Below are 18,989 nucleotides of genomic sequence, written 5' to 3'. Positions count from 1 at the left end.
CAGCGTTGCGAAATTTCATCCGGCGTAGTATGATTCAATATCCTTGCCTATAAGAGCCCGTTTTAGGAGGAAAAGGGATACGACAGTAACAATTCGGACTGCAGGAAACCGGATTGCAAAGGCACTTACCAGACGATTGGTAAGCGTCGTCATCGGATTCAATTGGATTAGTTCCAGGTGATAAATGTAAGTCCGAAAGCATTTCCAAGAGGCTAATCCCCTTTTGGATTACACGGCTCTGTATAGGCTCAATTAAGGTTTCAAGTGGGGATTAGGCACGGTCCGAAACGGAAACCTTTCTGCCTCGTTAGGTGGGATTTTACCGTTCTTGTGATGTGCGGTTTTCCAACGTCGAATTTAGAAAGCAGTGTTGAATTATTCAGGTTTCAATTAAACTTACGTGAATAATTAAGATGGGAAAGAAAATTTCTCATACATCCTGCTACAGCACACATGCAGGCCAAATTGAAATTGAGGAAAAGAAGATGTTTTAGCTTGTTTAATACAATAACAATTAAAACCACCTCGTGATATTGGATAGAGATAGTCGACTTTAATTTTAGTATTATGCGAAGCTACTGGCTTCTCTTAGCTCAGCCATGGCATGAGTGGGTGCAATGCAAAAACATTTTGGGAGCGGTAAATTCGTATGCCGGCTGGATAAGCAACTGTTCAGGTTGGAAATTATCGTTGCGCAGTGGGCTAGGAATGCAATCTAGCTGGACATAATGAATAACGAAATATTACGGATTTAAGCCTCCTTTATCAAAGATTCTTATTATAATGTGGACCATGAATTAGCATAAAACGACGTGTTATACACACTTATATTTGAGAAACTTGACGTTTTCAGTTGTTCATCTTAAAATAAGAGACAACCTTTTTGAAGACGTAAAAATTCCTCATTAAAATTTAGTGAAAATTGATTCGTGATTCTTCTTTAATATTTTCATAAATAACCATATAATGTTATATGTTTTCCAGATACAAATTCTACATTAAACATATAAATAGGGAGTTTTGATATGGAATAAACTACCACAGTTCGACAGGAATGAAATTTAGCGGGACAACATTAATGACTCTGAAATTAAGCACTTCCATGGCTTGCCGGCTTTACAAAGTTTCTTGTAATAATAAGGACCATGTATTAGGTGCTGGGTGCTGTAGTGGTAAGCGTGATTACCTCTCACCCCAGCAGGCCTGGGTTCAATCCCAGTCAGCACCGCCGGGATGTTCTGAGGCATAACATCTCTGATCACGCCTTCCTTCGGAAGGGAAGTAAAGTCGTTGGTTCATGAGCTGATGATGGGTAGATAGGTAGGGTCCAGGCACGGGAACTGCCTCCCTGGCGTCGGTAGCATTGGTGCTCAGCACAGGAAACAAGATCGACGGAAAACAAATCAAGGAAAAAAAAAGGACCATGTATTGACATAAGCAGTTAGTTCAAAACTAATCTAAACACAGGGGATAGATAAAAGTGATCGGGACAGGCAAAATTATGTCATAATGCAATGGCATTAACTTTTGAAAAATTAACCACACTGAAAATAAAATTTCGTTTATACAACGAAATCGCTCGTTTGTTCTACGAATTTATTCGTTGTTTTTTGCAACGAAATGGATTTGTACATTGTATGAAGCTAGTTTCGTTAGAACTGCCACACTCGGTATCGCTACACCCAACCAGCGGTCCACAAGTGTTGGTTGTGGAAACCGAAAAATGTGGAGTGTGTTAGTGAGGATGAGTAAAAATAACTTCATCATTAAAATAAATTGACAAAAAAATAAAAATAGGCTTGAGGCCGGACTCGACTCATGAACCTTGCGATCGTTGGATCTAAGCTTTATTCATCACTCTATCTGTGCTATGAGAAATGGTAAAGCTAAAGGCAAATAAGAAGCACTCATGGAGCGGTACTTCGATTTCGCTTGCTTTTTCTGCTGCTTGCATGTATTTTTTTTTTTTCTCTAACATAGAACCACCGCGACGAGTAATTTGATTTATTGTGGTAGCTTGCATGTATTTGTCAAACCGACAATATTTCTAAAAAAAATATCCCACCTTCAACACACAATCAGCACTTTAGGAGACAATAAGCGCAGTTGTTGGTTTGATTGTACGAAGATGTATTTGTATATTATACGAATTAGGCGTAATATTGACATTGCGCCAGATAACAGGAAAAACGAATGTTTCGTACCATTTATGAAAGATGTGTTGCATGTACGATATTCATTTTTACGAAACGTTTTTAAAAAAAATAACGAAAATAAATTTTGAAGAAACCGGATGCATTTGACGGGAATGCAGTTTTAATAAATCATACCAAGGTGAATGCTTTGCAAAAAGTAGGACGGAAACGACCATATGACAGGAGGCTTCAAATGTCCAGCATTCAAAAAGGCGATGGTGGTCCAAAACTAATAATACACCTCAATAATTGCGACACTTAACAGCAACTGTTATGGCAGTCGATAGCGGAAACAAAGTGCGATGTTGCAATCATCGCAGAGCCATATTGAGTTCTTCCCGATAACGATAACTTGGTGGCGAATGGAACAGGAATGGCTGCAATACAAGAAGAGATAACGAGCTCATACGAAGGTTTTGTGACCGCCAAAATTAACGGAATCTTTATATACAGTTGCTACGCATCCCCAAGGTGGTCAATGAAGCAGTTCCACGAGATGTACGTGCAGAAGAACTCAACAGACCAGTCGTCATCGGAGGAGATTTTAATGGTTGGACAGTGGATTGGGGGAGCAGATGTACCAACGCAAGAAGGTATAGCCTACTGGAAGCTCTGTCAAAGCTGGAAATTAGGCTGTCCAACAAAGAAACTATCATCACTTTTCGCAGAGACGGCCGGGAATCTATTATCGACGTCACTTTCTCCAGTCCGTTACTGATGGCAGACGTGAACTGAAGAGTGTGTGAGGGGTATATCCATCAGGTGAACCAGTATAGCATCCTGTGGCAATTCGAAGGACATGACCTAGCGTGCAGAAGTGGAAGACGAATGCTTTCAACAATGATTCTCTTTGTAGAAACACTCCGTGTGGACAGCGGCCACTCTGACCTGAACGTGGACGAGTTGACAGATACGTTTGCGAGGGCATGTGACACAACCAACCGAGAAAACTGAAGCTACAGGATATACTGCGCCAAGCTTACTGGTGGAGCGAGGCATTCAGCGTCATCTTTACTAGGTGTCTCAGAGTCAGAAGACGCGTTCAGAGAACTAAAATTGACAGACAGGAGCTGCCAAGGCCGTGCCAATACTAGCAAAAATCTTGAACATTATTATCCTTTCGCTACAAATCGTGAAGGTGAAAAAGTATTGCTCCGGCCCTAGCGATAAAAAAAAAGTTTGGAAAAATTTCCCCTTCAAATGCACGTTTTTTGGCGCCATCATCGAACAGATAAAATTTAATCATGACTGCTCATGCGCTCCTAGAAGGGTTTGTTGGTTCAGTTTCAATTTCAGGTTCCGCTCACTTGATTAATTGTAACTTTGATTAGCTCAGTCGGTAAAAGCGCAGCTACAAAGAAAAACCATGCTGGATGTGGCTGGATTCGATTCCCGGTACGATCTAGGAATTTTTCGGGTTGGAAAATTGCTCAACTTCTCTGGGCATGAGAGTGTTTGTTGGGTGGCGCACATATGGAAATCCAGCTAGTAACAGATCTCAATTTACCATGACAAACTATTTATAAACAACTACATCATTTATTACAGCTGAGTATAATATTTACTGCTTGGAAACTGCTATTGAGCGCTATTACTGAGCCACATTTTGAAACCTGCATGTTGATGGAATATCGAATCATCTAGCAGGTAGAGGAATTGTTCCTCTATCATTTGGTATATTTTGTTCGTGAGACTGTTCTTTTATTCGAGAAATCGTTGATTGACGTGTTTGTTTACAAAATCAATTATGCCCAAATCTCAAAGTGCTCCGGATATTTGATAGTTATTTGTCCACTAACATGTCCCACACATTCCATTGAAAATCTTAGAACCTTTTTTATAATAAAAAAAAAATAGCATGCAAAAATGAGTTTATAACTCATTTTCGATACATTCCTTATTTCCGAAACTGACATTTCCCCTACCTAGATTTGAGAAACCTAAAGAAGGATCCTTCAGTTATGTCTTGGCTATAGTCATTTTCAATAGTAAGTGCACACATATACACTTTTATACGATACATTAAATATTCATTTTCAACGATCACTTATAAAATACCTACCATAACATGCCTCCTTTCCCCGTGTGCTCCTTCTTCGTCATCGACACATGACCTCATGGGTTGCTCCCGCAATCCTAGAAGAGCCATTATGTAAATTTGACTGCCGCCTCTTGAACGTGAGTGGGTATGTAGGAACAGCACACTTCCTCCTATTGGTTTGTCTGACATTGTAGCAGCGGTTCACCGCATTTTCCTTTGCTGGATGAATTATAAAAAGCAACTAACGCGTCACATCTTCAAGTTTGTCTGCCACAGTCGACGTTCGGTCGGTCGGTCGGTCCGTTGTAGTAGCCACTCTGTCTGGCTTTGTTATGGTAAACCGATCTTCAAGTGAATGCAAATAAAGGTGGTTTTCCTTTTCCTTGCTCAATTTTCTAAGCAGCTGCACCGTGCCTGTTATTTTGCCCTCATAGCTATAAGATTACAAGCTTGGATGGAGTTTATTGTCTATGTGAATAGGTACCTATACTAACTCTCCTCGATACCGGTGAAGCTTGAAGAGCTGAGACGGAAAGAACTGCTCCGAAAGCCCGTGCGAAAGCGTTTTCGAGGAAGCAGACAAGATCAGAAATAATAGAAAATGGAAAGTGAAATGCGTTACTTGACTCTCTGTGGCATTACCGGATCTCATGTGAGTGCTGTCGAAATTGTATTACCCATGAATATTTTCCAATTCTTCGTACCTAGAGCAGGGGTGCTTGACTACATGAAGAACATTATATTATTCAAGCATTTGCAATTCTTCATTCTGTGTAGCTCTCAAGCGAAGCCCTGCCATGTAAAGATCCAAGCAAAGCACCTGAATACCACTGTAAAAAAAAACGAAGAATCCCATAAAGAAAATAATCGATCATTTTTTTCGTCTAATCTATTTTTTATTGGAAATTGCAATACCTACATATACTTTTTCAACTGTGCCACCCACGGAAATATTATCCCCACTTTTCAAATGAATCTCATTAGTAACGTGTTTTGTTGACAATTTCCTGCTCCTACTACGCAAAAAACCATCAACGGCGTTTTATTTCGAGGGAAAGCTGTCAACTTCAGTCGCACATCAAAGTCGAGCAGTAGCTGCTTTTATCGGCTTTGAATGATCATTTGACAACCAGATTAGGCATAATTGAAAATTTTATCCGCTACGAACATTTCACAGGATATGGCGATGGGCAGCAGAAAATTTCCCGCTGATGACCAGCAGCCTGTCTATCTGTCGGTTGAGAGTACATTTTGGATATCATATAATTTTATGATTTGGCGAAAATGTTCGGTAACTGCACTCTACACGACAGAAGTCTCGTAAGTATTTTCATCAACTTTCCGGTGGTGTCATCGCTACAGGGCTTCTTCTTTCTAATTTTTTTGTAACCGATGGAATATTCCGAGTCAAATCACAACCTTCCTAACAAAAGCTGCTGTAGTCAAACAGAAGGGGAAAAAAGAGGGAACATGAAACATGAAGTAACAATTTTCGTCAATTGTTGGTACAGTTCGAAACCGCAATACCCCACTACCGACAATCAATTTTACTCTCGTTCTGTACGTTATACATAGTGTACGACACTATATATAATGTATAAAACGAGAGTAAAATCGAATGTCGCTAGTGGTGTTTTTTTTTCGGTTTTCTGCTGTACCGATAATATGTTCACCAATATTTTCGACGCTAATGTTTGCATCAATATGATTTTATAAACTTTTGAGTATTGATAATAAGTTTGCCCGCGTGGTGCTTACTGTAAACTGTATAATACGACGTAAACGGAATACTAATATGATGGTTAGAGATGAACTAGCCTTCGGCCAATAATCGCTATAAAGGGTGATACGGTCAAAATTTGGTCAATATCAACTTGACGTATTTCTTTCAATTTTGCATTTAAAAAACCTGAACACCCCTCATTATGAAGGTGTGTGTGTGTAAAATGTTGCTCCTATTTTGATTTTGGAATTCACTCTTCAGTTGTCAAAATGCCGTCCAAGCAAGAAGAGCAGCGTATCAAAATTTTGCTCGCGCATCGCGAAAATCCGAGCTACTCGCACGCAAAGTTGGCAAAATCGCTAAAAGTTGCCAAATCAACCGTTACAAATGTAATTAAAGTGTTTGGGGAACGTTTGTCGACAGCCAGGAAGTCTGGATCGGGGGGAAATCGAAAACCGGAAGCCGCTGAGACGACAAAGAGAGTTGCAGGTAGTTTTAAGCGAAACCCTAACCTCTCTCTCCGAGATGCCGCAAATAAGCTGGGTGTATCGTCTACAACCGTGCATCGAGCCAAAAAACGAGCCGGACTATCGACTTACAAGAAGGTAGCGACTCCAAATCGCGATGATAAACAAAATACGACGGCCAAAGCGCGATCCCGGAGGCTGTACACGACGATGCTGACGAAGTTTGACTGCGTGGTAATGGACGACGAAACCTACGTCAAAGCCGACTACAAGCAGCTTCCGGGACAGGAGTTTTATACGGCAAAAGGAAGGGGAAAGGTGGCAGATGTTTTCAAGCACATGAAACTGTCAAAGTTCGCAAAGAAATATCTGGTTTGGCAAGCCATCTGTACCTGTGGCTTGAAAAGCAGCATTTTCATAGCTTCCGGGACTGTCAACCAAGAAATTTACGTGAAAGAGTGTTTGAATAAACGTCTGCTGCCTTTCCTGAAGAAACACGGTTGTTCCGTACTGTTTTGGTCGGATTTGGCATCTTCCCATTACGGTAAAAAGGCCATGGAGTGGTACGCCGCCAACAACGTGCAGGTGGTTCCCAAGGACAAGAACCCTCCCAACACGCCAGAGCTCCGCCCAATTGAGAAACACTGGGCTATTGTCAAGCGGAACCTAAAGAAGACCAAAAAAACTGCTAAGGGCGAGCAGCAGTTCAAGGCAAACTGGCTTTCTGCGGCGAAGAAGGTGGACAAGGTGGCTGTACAAAATCTGATGGCAGGGGTCAAGCGTAAGGCCCGGCAATTCGGATTTGGAAAAGCGGAAGCCTAACTGAATATTTTTCCTGAATTTTATACTAATTGAACTTGAAAAAGAAATTTAATTTGATTTTTTTAAATAAACGATTTCACCGATTTACACGCGTTTTCCCTTGACCAAATTTTGACCGTATCACCCTTTAATAAAGAACTTAAAAAAATATATATGATGATTAAGTGAATTACAAGTAAACGGAGAATACCTCAATAGATCATCGAACTATTCGCAGTGGTTCAGTTCTCCAAATAACAAGGAAGGTAGACCGGGCAAGTGTGACCGCGGGGAAATGAGAATGGCCAATATTAAATTTGAATGCTCAATTGTGGGTGCGATAATACGGAACGTAATACCTAAGGGGAGACAACTGTGGTATGGATTTGGATTAAGTTTTTGCTCAAATGGCTTCAAATTGGGCCCTGATTAGGGCCTGTTCATAAACTACGTAGACAGTTTTTTTTGAGATTCTTGACCCCCCCTCCCCCTGCGTAGACAATTGCCCATACAAAAAATTTAAAATTTGTATGGACCGTGGATAATTGTCAACCCCCCCCCCCCCCTAAACTGTCTACGTAGTTTATGGACAGCCCCTTAGCCTCCCAAAATTTGAACTCATTTAGGGTGGGTGAACCAGTATTGGAGAAACTAAGACAGTTTATTAAAAAAAATTAATAAACGATGTACATACAATTTTTAAACGTCAAAATATGCCTTTCAATATTTATTTTGAAAATTATTACATCGTAATTAAATTGTAATTTTTATAGAAAACATGTCCTCCATTAAGAGGAACACTGTTCCAGCAATAGTGGTAGTTGCTAACTTTGGTTCCTATAATAGTGGAACGCACTAGTTTGTTATGTGTTCCACTATTATAGGAACACTACTGCAACTATAGGTGCAAAGGAGTCTTAATGCTAGGGACAATCAATTGTTTAACTACCATCATTTTTGGGTTAAATTGAAATTTTAACAATTCAAAAATGCTTTATTTTAGGAAAGCAACCAATCAAAAATAACCTTATCCAGATTTACCTCATTACTAAGGCGCATCCCGCATACCACAACTATAGGTACACCATTATTACTGGAACACCTTCCCTAGTAATAAACTGAATTGGCACAAACCATTTGAAGTTTAAATGGAAATTACTATAAGAAAAAGCACATTTTTTGTTCATATGTATCTAACAATTCACCAATCCTTCTACTTTAAAAAATGATAGTTTTGCTTGTTGGAAATTTTCTCAACTACAACTTTATTGAAGACCACTTTTCAATAAAATGTAGTTAACAAAAGTTATTATTGATTCAAATTACTGATGTCTTATGTATATGCTCAATCAACTGCTCAGCAGGCTTTATTGGTGTTTCTGAACCGTAGAATTTAGCCCAAAAATCATGTTTACTACGTCATACTGCAGAATGCACAAAACAGCTGCTTGATCACACCATAAGATTATCGGTCTCTTAAACAATTAATAACTAGAATGGAATTAATAACTAATTAAATTAACGATTCCCCAACAAACAATTGGTTATTGAAGAAACGACTTTTTGACTATTTTAATCAACTGCATGCTTAATAATACTTGTTCTATTTTGAATAATATCTTCTGTTGAGGCTTTGTTCACACAAATCTGGAGAATTTATTCAACCACAATATCGAAATATTTGGTGTTGAATAATGTACGTCGAGAAGCTTTTATTCGACTTACAAGAGTTGTAACAGAGCTTATTCGATAAAATTTTTGATTATTCAGCATTTATTAGACATCATTACTTCCTTAAACAGCAATGGGATGGTATAAAGGTGTATATAGACGCTTGATTCTCATGTAAAATAATGTTTAATTAGACACTATCATACATTTATTAAACGATTATTCAACTGCGGGATAATTAATCCGAAAATAAGATCGGGCAGAGCAGGGTTGTTCTCGTTAGTGATTGTTGTGTCATTATTTCTGTCGAAGCACGCACCCACCACACAGATATTAGAAAATTTATTACAAACATACATAATAAAATATAAGTAATAAAAGCCTAAATCTGAATACCTATCAGCACTCCAAGTCGTAACTCTAGCTAGTTCAAGGAGATGTGAGAATGATTAATTCATTCATAGTTGATTTACATGAGAACAATGTTACCTCTCCATCTCTTTCATTTCGATGGAAAGGATGCTGGACTATTCTTTTCGATCGATCGATGAATTGGTTGTCGTCAGTGATACGATCTATGATTACAATTTAAATTAATTAAGCGTAGAAAATAAATAAAAAAGGGCTGAATTCGCGACCTTCTACTTGGAAAGCGGAAACGGTAGCCACTATGCTACCAATTTCGTTTTGTTGTTAGCCTGAAACAGTGTTGTGGAATAATGAATGAATACGCCGTTTGTAAAGCATTTACAAATCATGCAATTAAAACATGGACGCATAGTGGTATAAGAGTTATTATGCAGACTGCATTCACCTTTATTCAGCAATATTGTTAAGCAATGCAATGGAATCTAATAATGGAGCTAGAAAACAATTATTAGACGTATAATAAAGCATTTTATTAAATCAATTGAAAACAGTCGAATTAAAGCGTCAATGTATGTGTAAATTACACTTATTCAGTATGTTATTAGATCAAACTTCTAGTGTTGAATCAGGAAGAAAATAAAAATAAAAATTAAAGGAAAAATTGAGAGAAGCAGAAAGAAACGGATGGCTGAACGACGGTGCAATACGAAGAAAAAAACAAACGGCTGCGTCCTTTGCGTATGATGACCGAAAGAAGGAAACGAAGGAATGGATGGTTTGTCCCCCGGAAAAAAACTAAGTACAATAGTTTTGTGTTGCGTTAAATCACAGAGAACAGACATCCAAGCTAGCATGCAAGCTTAAACAAATTTTTCGAAAAATCATGTGCAAGCATTCAAATTAAAATACGTTAGAAACACTAGCGCCGCCGTAAGGAACGTTGCGGCTCGAGTTATCAAATGAACTGTCAATCAGTTCAAAACAAACAAGACAGAACAACGGGAATCAATCGAGTTTCTGCGGAACCATTATTTTCGAATAAAAAACTAAGCTCTTCTACAGTTTCTTGCAGATCTACAACCGTTTTTCGTTCTAATTTTAAATGGGCATAGAAGTCAGGTGCAAAACTGACTTTTTTGAGTTCACTGACGGCGCATCTTCAAATGATTCAGTGAGGGTGTGAACTCCAATTGGCCCTCATTTAAATTCAAAAAAATGTGGTAACATTTGACACTGCTTACCCTACATCCGTTCTTCCAGGAATTCGAAAAGCTTCCGGGGGGAAGTGGTCGGAAAATAAATGTTTCGTTGCAAGCGCTTGGACTCCACGCGAGAATAAAATCTCCTGTGGTTCGGGCAATTCAGCATCCTTAGGAAAATTGTGAAAAGATTTTCGCGTGGTCACATCTTGTTTATTTGTGCACCAATAAAACTCGCACTTGCGGCCCATCTTTTGATCGGTTTTAAACAAACAATGTTTTGCTCACAATAATTTTGACATTTATGTTAAGATGACGTCTGCCGGTCATCGACGTCGATGGGCAGCGGCACTAGTGCCACCACGATATTGCTAGTTTCAAATGTCTATTCAAAATAGCACTTATATTTTTTACACACTTTAGGAATTTGACTTGGATGTCTGTTCTCTGGGGTTAAATGTAGAGGGTGGGTTTACTCGGGAATGGGATGCAGATTTTCCGGAAACGTACGGGTGTAAAAACTGCAGCAATGTGGGTGATGTTTGCTCAAATTTGGGTGGAATTTTGCTCATTTGTAGGTGGATACACTTTTTGCGCTTTTTGAGTGATGTGAAATCGGATTTGAGTAGCATTTTTTGTCCGAGAATAGAATGGTAGAAATAGGCGAGACTAAAGAGCCTGAATTTATAATTAATTGAAGCGTTTGTTGTAATGCCATCTAGTGTCAATTTTTTAATAGCCATAAATTATAGATGTAATGATAATACGCGACTAGAAAATGGTTCCTAGCGACCAGTTCACTTTTCCCTACTTTTGATAATTTTTCTCCTTTTCTCCTTCTAATGTTGCCAAAAACAATGAAATGTAATGTTATGAGATCAAATTTGTTCGTTTGTGGTTATGTTTATTTTTCCTCCTTTCTTTCTTTAAGAAATTTTACAAAATTTGATTAAGGTAGTATTGGTTCTGCCCATAGTTGATAATAGAAGAGTTACGCAGAGTGAAGCTTGCAACACTGATGTCGATCAATGGGCATTTTATTTTTTTTATTTTGGCAACCTTTGTTTGTGTTTACACCTCGGATGATTGTGAAAGTTTCCTCTAGTTTCGATAACAATACTTCCCACGCAAAAGAGTCAGTTTGTCTACTGTGCTGGATAGGTAGACGGTTTGACAGTTCGATAGGTAGATTTTGGTTTCAGTCTGCGTAACTCTTCTATTATCAACTCTGGTTCTGCCATGGTTATTATATTTGGTGGGCTTGTTCCAGTTATGTCGTTTTCGTTTTTGCGGTGTAGCACCACCCGAGCAAAGTGTGAGATCAAATTGAAAACTAAATTTGATGGTGTGATTTCGCTGATAATGATTACTCAAGCTGCTGTCGTTTTGGTCATTTTAACGGTTAGAATATCAAAAAATTGAGAACAACAAAATCTTTCTCTAGCGGCGCCGGTGGTGTAGTGGTAAGCGTGATTACCTCTCACCCCAGCAGGCCTGGGTTCAATCCCAGTCGGCGCCGCCGGGATGTTCTGAGGCATAACATCTTTGATCACGCCTTCCTTCGGAAGGGAAGTAAAGCCGTTGGTCCCCGGTTCATGAGTTGATGGGTCGATATGTAGGGTCCAGGTGTGGGAGCTGCCTTCCTGGCTTCGGTAGCATTGGTGCTCAGCACGGAAAACAAGATCGACGGAAAAAATTCAAGAAAAAAAAAAAACTTTCTGTGACATTACATTGAAAACTTTTTCTACTATCAGTGAGAGCAAACTGAAAACTCAATTTGAAATCAATTTTTGCTGTTGATAACAAAACGAGTATTCAATTTGATTTTATGCTAAGGCAAAAACAAACCCAAAATCACATGTTTTTGAAGAGCAAATGTACAGCAACATGAAAACAAAATTTGATATCAAATTTGTCAATTGCGTAAACTGAAATCAAATTATGATTTCAGTTTGATGTTAATATCAAAACTTGATTTCAATTTGCTATTATTTTGATGCTGGACTTTACTCGGGCAGTGTTGTATAAGCAGAAATAAGCGCGAGTCTTTGACAGCTCAACATCATTTGTTTGTAAACAAACAACCCTGAATTATTTTTTTTTTTTTTTAATTATTTTCGTTTTAATTAAAACGAAACCGATATAAATTTCGTATAATTTGTATACATCACAAGAACTTAAGTAATCTTTCATTGATTATGATTCAAGTTGAAAAGACATAGAGATTTTGGGCCTACGGGAGAAGAGGTAGTTAAATTATTTTCACTCCCGCGGGTTTTCCCCTCAATCAATAAAAAAAATGACAAAACAAAACATAATTCCTCCTTTTAATTAGCTTCGGGTATTACAACCATGGCGAGTTCGCTATGTTATATCTTCATTTTATTTCAGCAACCTTATCTTCCAGCAAACGCTCTGGGCAGCAATTTCAACATTTAAAAAAAAAAAAATCTACATTTGCCAGCAACACTGACTGGGTGTATCCTATGGCTTACCTTTCCTACTAACATAATTCCTAAATTCCCGAGACATTTATGAGGGGTCGTAGAGTTCTCTGCATCTCTCTTAAGTAAATGTTGGACTAACATACCTTTCCTATCCCTACCAGTTATAAGTACGTGGCCAGGACAATCCTGAACTTTTGGAGCGGGATATGTCTTTATCTGGGAGATAGTAATTATTTCCTACTTACTATTTGTCCTTTTTTAATAGTTTTGAATTCGTACCGCCTACGCTATTGCGCTATTTTGTGCACTATGTAGCAAAAATTTCTAATATCCATATCCAGATTGCGCTAGCAGAGAGAGAGGCATAACTGAAAACTTCATCTTCACGTAGTGTTCATGTTGATTGATTTAAGAAAAAATAAGTACATAACGTTTTCATGATTGTTCAAATGTAAATACTCAGAATAAACTTCTATGAATGATAAATAAGTGAACAAACGGTGAGAAATCTAGATCCTGATTGACACGTGTTACATAAGTGGTTCTAGGCGATAGCCAATATTGTTGAAACTTGTGCAGTGGCAGTGGCGAAAAAACAAACGTTGTAAAAGAAATGATATCTGCACCACACATGAGAAAAAAAACATTGTGTCAGGAACTGCAATGGTATCTTGCTATTCTATTTCAAAAACAAGATTGATGAGATCATAAAAAAATAATACTTTTTCCTATTATTTACTGTATAAAAAAAAACATCATTAGCGAAAACCCATCATTTTATCTCAAGTTCATCAAGTACCTCTTGAAAAATTCGGCACACAGTCGTACTTTCTATGATACTCTCGTTTCCTTCGTTTGCGGCCGTTAATGATGTCGCTGAGCTGTGTTGATGATACCTGGTCTTGTTGCTGCTGTCGTTGCGTTCCACTTCTTTTTTTTTGTCTATATGTCACCAACCACTACTCTCTAGAAATCTCAACTTCCGTCGAAAGCCACGCGAGAAATTACAACAGAAAATATATTTATCGTCGTCGGTTTGCCACAGGAAATGGTGTCTAGGCAAAATCCTGACCACTGATGTTCCGACGTGCACCGTAGCTATTTTTTACGACACTTTATTTCATCAAATTTTTGTAAGCTTCGTCGCCCCCTGCAAGGTACCACTCGGCTGTGCGACTGTCTAGCGCTGGTTTTTTTCTTCTCCCACTTCTAGCGTACAATTCGACTATAAATTTTACTAACACTTTTTTTTTTCTCTTTATTCTTCTCAACGCATAGCGTTTTTTTTCTTCGTTTCAAACTTCTATTACCAATGAACGAATAACGATTATTTCACTTCGTATTATTTTTATCCTCTTGTGAATTTTCCAGAGCCAAAGAATTCGAAACTTTTCGCCTGTATCATTAGTTTTCCTACACCGACACCTTCGCCACCACTAGTGGCAGTAGCACCAACAGCAAGAAAATATCACCCAAAAGAAGGCAAATTATAAAAAAAAACTTTCTTCTTGCTCCTTCACGCTTCTTGGTTTATGCTGCGGTTTCAAATTACCGGAAATTTTTCACCTCAACTTATCTCTTTCTTTTTCACCGTTTCTAAATTGCCAACCGTGGTTGTCTCCGTTGAAATCCAAGTAAGGATGAAAAATTTTCTTCTAGGTATTCAAATTTTTCCTTGCACACGTAACCGATTTCGTCGAGCTTGACTACCGTGTAATCTTACTCAATGTGTGGTTCCTCACTCCAGGACATTCACTCCGACCTCTCTAGCACTGACACAGCCCACAAAGTTGATGCAATTTTTCACGTTTTTCCGCGATCGTCACCAATTTTGACCCGTTATGGCCATACACTCACTTCGTAGCACCCAGCGCTTCCTTTGTAGTCTCGTATGCACCGCCTTCACTGTCTCCCTGCCTCGCTCCTTGAGGAAAATAAAATCTAGCACAGGAGAATATCCCAAGGAAAAAAACGGACCCACCGCACGGACGATGCACGGACCAATAGTGAAGTGAAATGTTTTTCTCATGAAAATCCGCAGCGAACTGAATTTCCACCCGACGGTTGGGGTAAATGTTCGGTCCGATTTTCGAAAGTGCGGCGACCGAAGTCTCCCGCAACCGACCACCGTGTGGCGCCACCCTCGTCAAGGCGAAGTCATTAGAAGACATGCGCCACAATTTGGCCATTCTCTCGCATCCTTGCATCTGACGTATCATCGACAGATAACTCTCAGCTGACTCACGGCGAACACCGACTCTATCACTCTGTGTTGACGATGATGATTATGCCGCATATGATTTTACGAGCAGCTGCTTGTGCTGCATGCCGATAGTATCCCGTCTTCGGAAAAACGCTATAGGCATCATTCGGTTTGTTGATTGTTTTCATTTCGTGTTGGGAGAATTTTTCCGACTTTTCCGACGTTCTCTTGTTCTCTGTGTTTTTCTCCCCCTTGTCAAGAAGAAGAAAAGCCGCATGGGAGAGCTTGGCATGCGTTTCCTTTGTGTAACTTTTCAAGAGAGATTCCAGCAATCAAATGTGTATCTATAGCTAGAGCTTTAGAATGCAAGCTGATGTAACAATCGTTGGACTATAACAAGCACATGTTGCTGCTATATTTATGATGAGTAACTATATTTAGCAGCTTTCGAACACATGCAATTAAAATATCGGAATTAAATTGCATTCGCCAGATATATCAACAAAAGTTTTTGAATGGAGAAAATTACGGATGGATGAAATGAAGAATTTTTGAGGATTTTCAGTGACGAAAAATATCTGGTCACGTCTTCCTTCGGAAGATAAATAGAGTTGTTGGTTCCGGCTTAGTTAAATAAGTAGCATCCAGGTTATGTCACCTTGTTGGCGTCGGCGATTGGCACAAGTACCAACGTAATATAAACAATAATAAAAAATAGGTTTATTTGACCGTTTTTTGATTATCTTCACATTCTATAAATATCAAATTTATTTATTAGTTTATTTATTATCGTTATTCATCATCTGACATCCTTATGAATCATCACTAATCCTAATTTAATACTATAAGCGCAAGGGAGACGGATTGCCCGTTGAGATGTTTGTTGGGGATAATGTTGATAGTTTACCCAGTTCACGAGAAATTTCTATGGGATTTCTCAGTCTATGAATTTACTACGTTTTCAAGAATAAGAGTGAATTATTCGCAAATTTTAGTCGACCTCATTTGTCGTGGAATCGTAATTTATCTTTTTATTAATTGCTATTAACGTAAACGGCGTAAATGGATGCATTCCTAACTCCACTTATGTTCAATTCGTTAAAAGCAGGTCTGTTTTGCCCGAACATGACTTTTACTGACATTTCAAATTTAGCATCTATTTTATGTACACCTCCCCCCCCCTCCGTTACACGTAAAACTTCTGCTAATTTTATGCGACTCAATTACAGACATTGCTGAAATTCACAGACATTTTTCGCAGACTTCTGAAAAAAAATTTGGCATCTTCAATTCCCAGTCATATTCAACATCTCTCTACGACACACAGTGGAATAAATAAAAAACGGGATTAAGGACTGTTCATTAAAGAAAGTGGACACCAGTTTATCAATAGAGTTCTCTACCACCGTTAGTATTAGTGAGAAGTTTAACTAATACATGCATTTTACTGGTTGAAAATAAAAAACAAACCACTGTCAAGTCGAACACTTTGACAGCTGATTTCGTGGTTGAAAATAATAAACAAATCGATTTTACACGGCTACGCTCGCTAGGTTGTATTAGTGAGATCTTGCGTCGAGAAGTCAATGATTTAGGGTTAAAACTTAACGAAAAATTATGAATTTTCGCTCAGTGTGTAAGAACATTGTTTATTTTGGCAACACACCTGAAAAAAAAATGAGAAATTTCGAACGATTATCGGCTCGCAGATTCATTCTACATTAATGGTTTTCCAAAAAAATGTCGTTTCGAGAGTTGGCAAAAAGTGTGCAGTGCAGTTAATCAACAGTGTTCAAAAATTTGGAGAAACGTGTTCTCTTGAAGATTTACCGAAATCAGAGCGCAAAAAGGAGGCATCGGACCAGAAAAAGAAACTTGCAGCAGTACGCCTTTTGAAATCGCATAAACCATGTTCCTTTCGTGAAATTGCCAAGCAATTGGACATTAGCGTCGGAACTGTGCAGAATATCAAAAAACGTAACAATATCAGAACCTACAAGAGGCAAAAAGCAGCCAAAAGGACGGATTCACAGAAAGCTTCTTCAAAAATACGGTCACGGAACTTGTATGACGTTCTCCTTCAAAAGCCAAAACGGTGCATTTTGATGGACGACGAGACGTACGTCAAATTGGATACCAGTACACTTCCCGGGCCGCAATTTTTCAACGCTAGCAGAGGACAGATGTGCCTGATAATGTGCGATACATCCAAACCTAAAACAATTGAAAAAAGGTTTTGGTGTGGCAAGCCATTTGCTTCTGTGGCTTGAAGAGTTCTTCGTATTTCACAACGTGCACAATCAATGGTGAAAATTACTGAAAAGAATGCATCAAAAAGCAGCTTCCACCCATCTACCGAAAGCATACGGATCCTCCATTATTGTTTTGGCCGGATCTGACATCTGCTCACTATGCTTCTGCTACGTTGGAGATGCTCAAGATGGAAAAGTCGATTTTGTCGAAAAATTCTAAAATCCCCCAAACTGCCCTGAACTGCGTCCTATCGAAAGATACTGAGCAATAATTAAACGGTATCTTAAAAAAGATGGAAGAAAAGCAAGCTCTGTTGACTGCTTCAAGAAAATTTGGTCTGCAACAAATTTGGGCGGTATTAATAGAAAAGTTCGAGCGTTCTTCAGAAATGAGAAATAAACATTCAAACTCTCGTGAAATCGGTCATACATATTCACATATTCATTTATATAAAGTATATAAAGTAAACTTATGAAGTTGTTCGAAAATAAATATTTTCCTTTGAGAAACAGGTGTCATTGATTAACCGTCCTTAGAAGTCCAAAACTACAGACTGGTTTTGTTTTGTTTTGCCTAGAATTTAGACTGCAATGTTTAATGCATCGTTTGGTAGCATATTGCCATTCAAAAGGATTGTTCACTCTCATTAGAAGAGGTTAGAATTAACTGTATTTTTGATTTTTTTTTTTTTTAAGTGTTAAGAGGACGACGTAGGAAGACGACACCCATCAAACATTAGATCACAAACGTTTAATTGTGTGATTGTTGGGTATCAAAAGGAAATGCGAAAGTACGTATCTCTTTTATTTCCGATCACAGCACTAATAAATATATCCTCCACAATAACACTGGACACTGGATTCAAAAAATGAACACATAAAGTAAAATTAAGTGAAATATATCATCGATCCGGAATCAGGGACGAGCCTTCGAATCTTATCCATCAAAAATCATGTCTTGAAATGTTTGACCGTGACACATAAAAATAATTATTTCAACTTGAAAAAAATGTTATTGTTATGCACAGTTCTGTCATGTTAAATTGAAAGCTGCTTACTCACATTCCTTTCATATGCGTCCATAATTGTAATGTAGGAATGTATTTGTAACATGTATGCACAATTTAATCCCTTCGAATAAACACTGAGGTATGGGTATAAGTCTGGGTCAAGTTTGATTTGTGGAGCACAACCCCTTGTTCCCACTGCTCTTCCCATTTGTATTGAGGCCCCCATCAACGGTGCAAAATTATATTGGATTTGGTTATGATCTGAACTTGCGGGAGAATTTTATATTTTGAATGGAAAAAATTATGGGAAACGAAACTAACCTATTGATTCGCTTGCCAAATACACTGAAACCTCCGTTTTCGAAGTCTTTTTTTACACAGTATTCAATTTACGACCCTCTTTTTATGAAGTAAATCCCAAATAACGAGTGTTATTTTTACGAAGTAAATTTCAAAAAACGAGCTTTTTTTGTGATTTTAGGAAGCTGGGAAATACTGTGAACAATATGAATATTTTTAGAATCTGAGTGACATGTAGGAACTTGAAATCCATGTTGACGCCATTTTGAAATACAAAATGGCGGCTTCCGGTAACAAAAAAACTGAAAAAT

At 38.4% G+C, this 18,989-nt stretch overlaps 1 protein-coding gene across 24 annotated transcripts in view; it reads right to left on the bottom strand.

Annotated features, from left to right (window-relative positions):
• The window catches only part of pHCl-1 (pH-sensitive chloride channel 1), a 442,438-nt gene extending 427,499 nt beyond the window's left edge, over positions 1 to 14,939 (bottom strand). For all 24 annotated transcript variants that reach the window (XM_065218428.1, XM_065218422.1, XM_065218457.1 and 21 more), the window contains exon 1: positions 13,713 to 14,939. The gene's annotated coding sequence lies outside the window, so the exon portion shown is untranslated. The remainder of the gene's footprint in view (positions 1 to 13,712) is intronic.
• Between the last annotated feature and the right edge of the window lie 4,050 nt (positions 14,940 to 18,989).

The sequence above is a fragment of the Ochlerotatus camptorhynchus genome, unplaced genomic scaffold, assembly GCF_037179485.1.
Source record: "Ochlerotatus camptorhynchus isolate MF236.1 unplaced genomic scaffold, CSIRO-AGI_Acam_v1.1 ptg000008l, whole genome shotgun sequence".
In the NCBI taxonomy this organism is placed as follows: domain Eukaryota; kingdom Metazoa; phylum Arthropoda; class Insecta; order Diptera; family Culicidae; genus Ochlerotatus; species Ochlerotatus camptorhynchus.
Note: the sequence above shows the minus strand (reverse complement) of the source record. Positions and strands in the feature narration are given on the sequence as shown.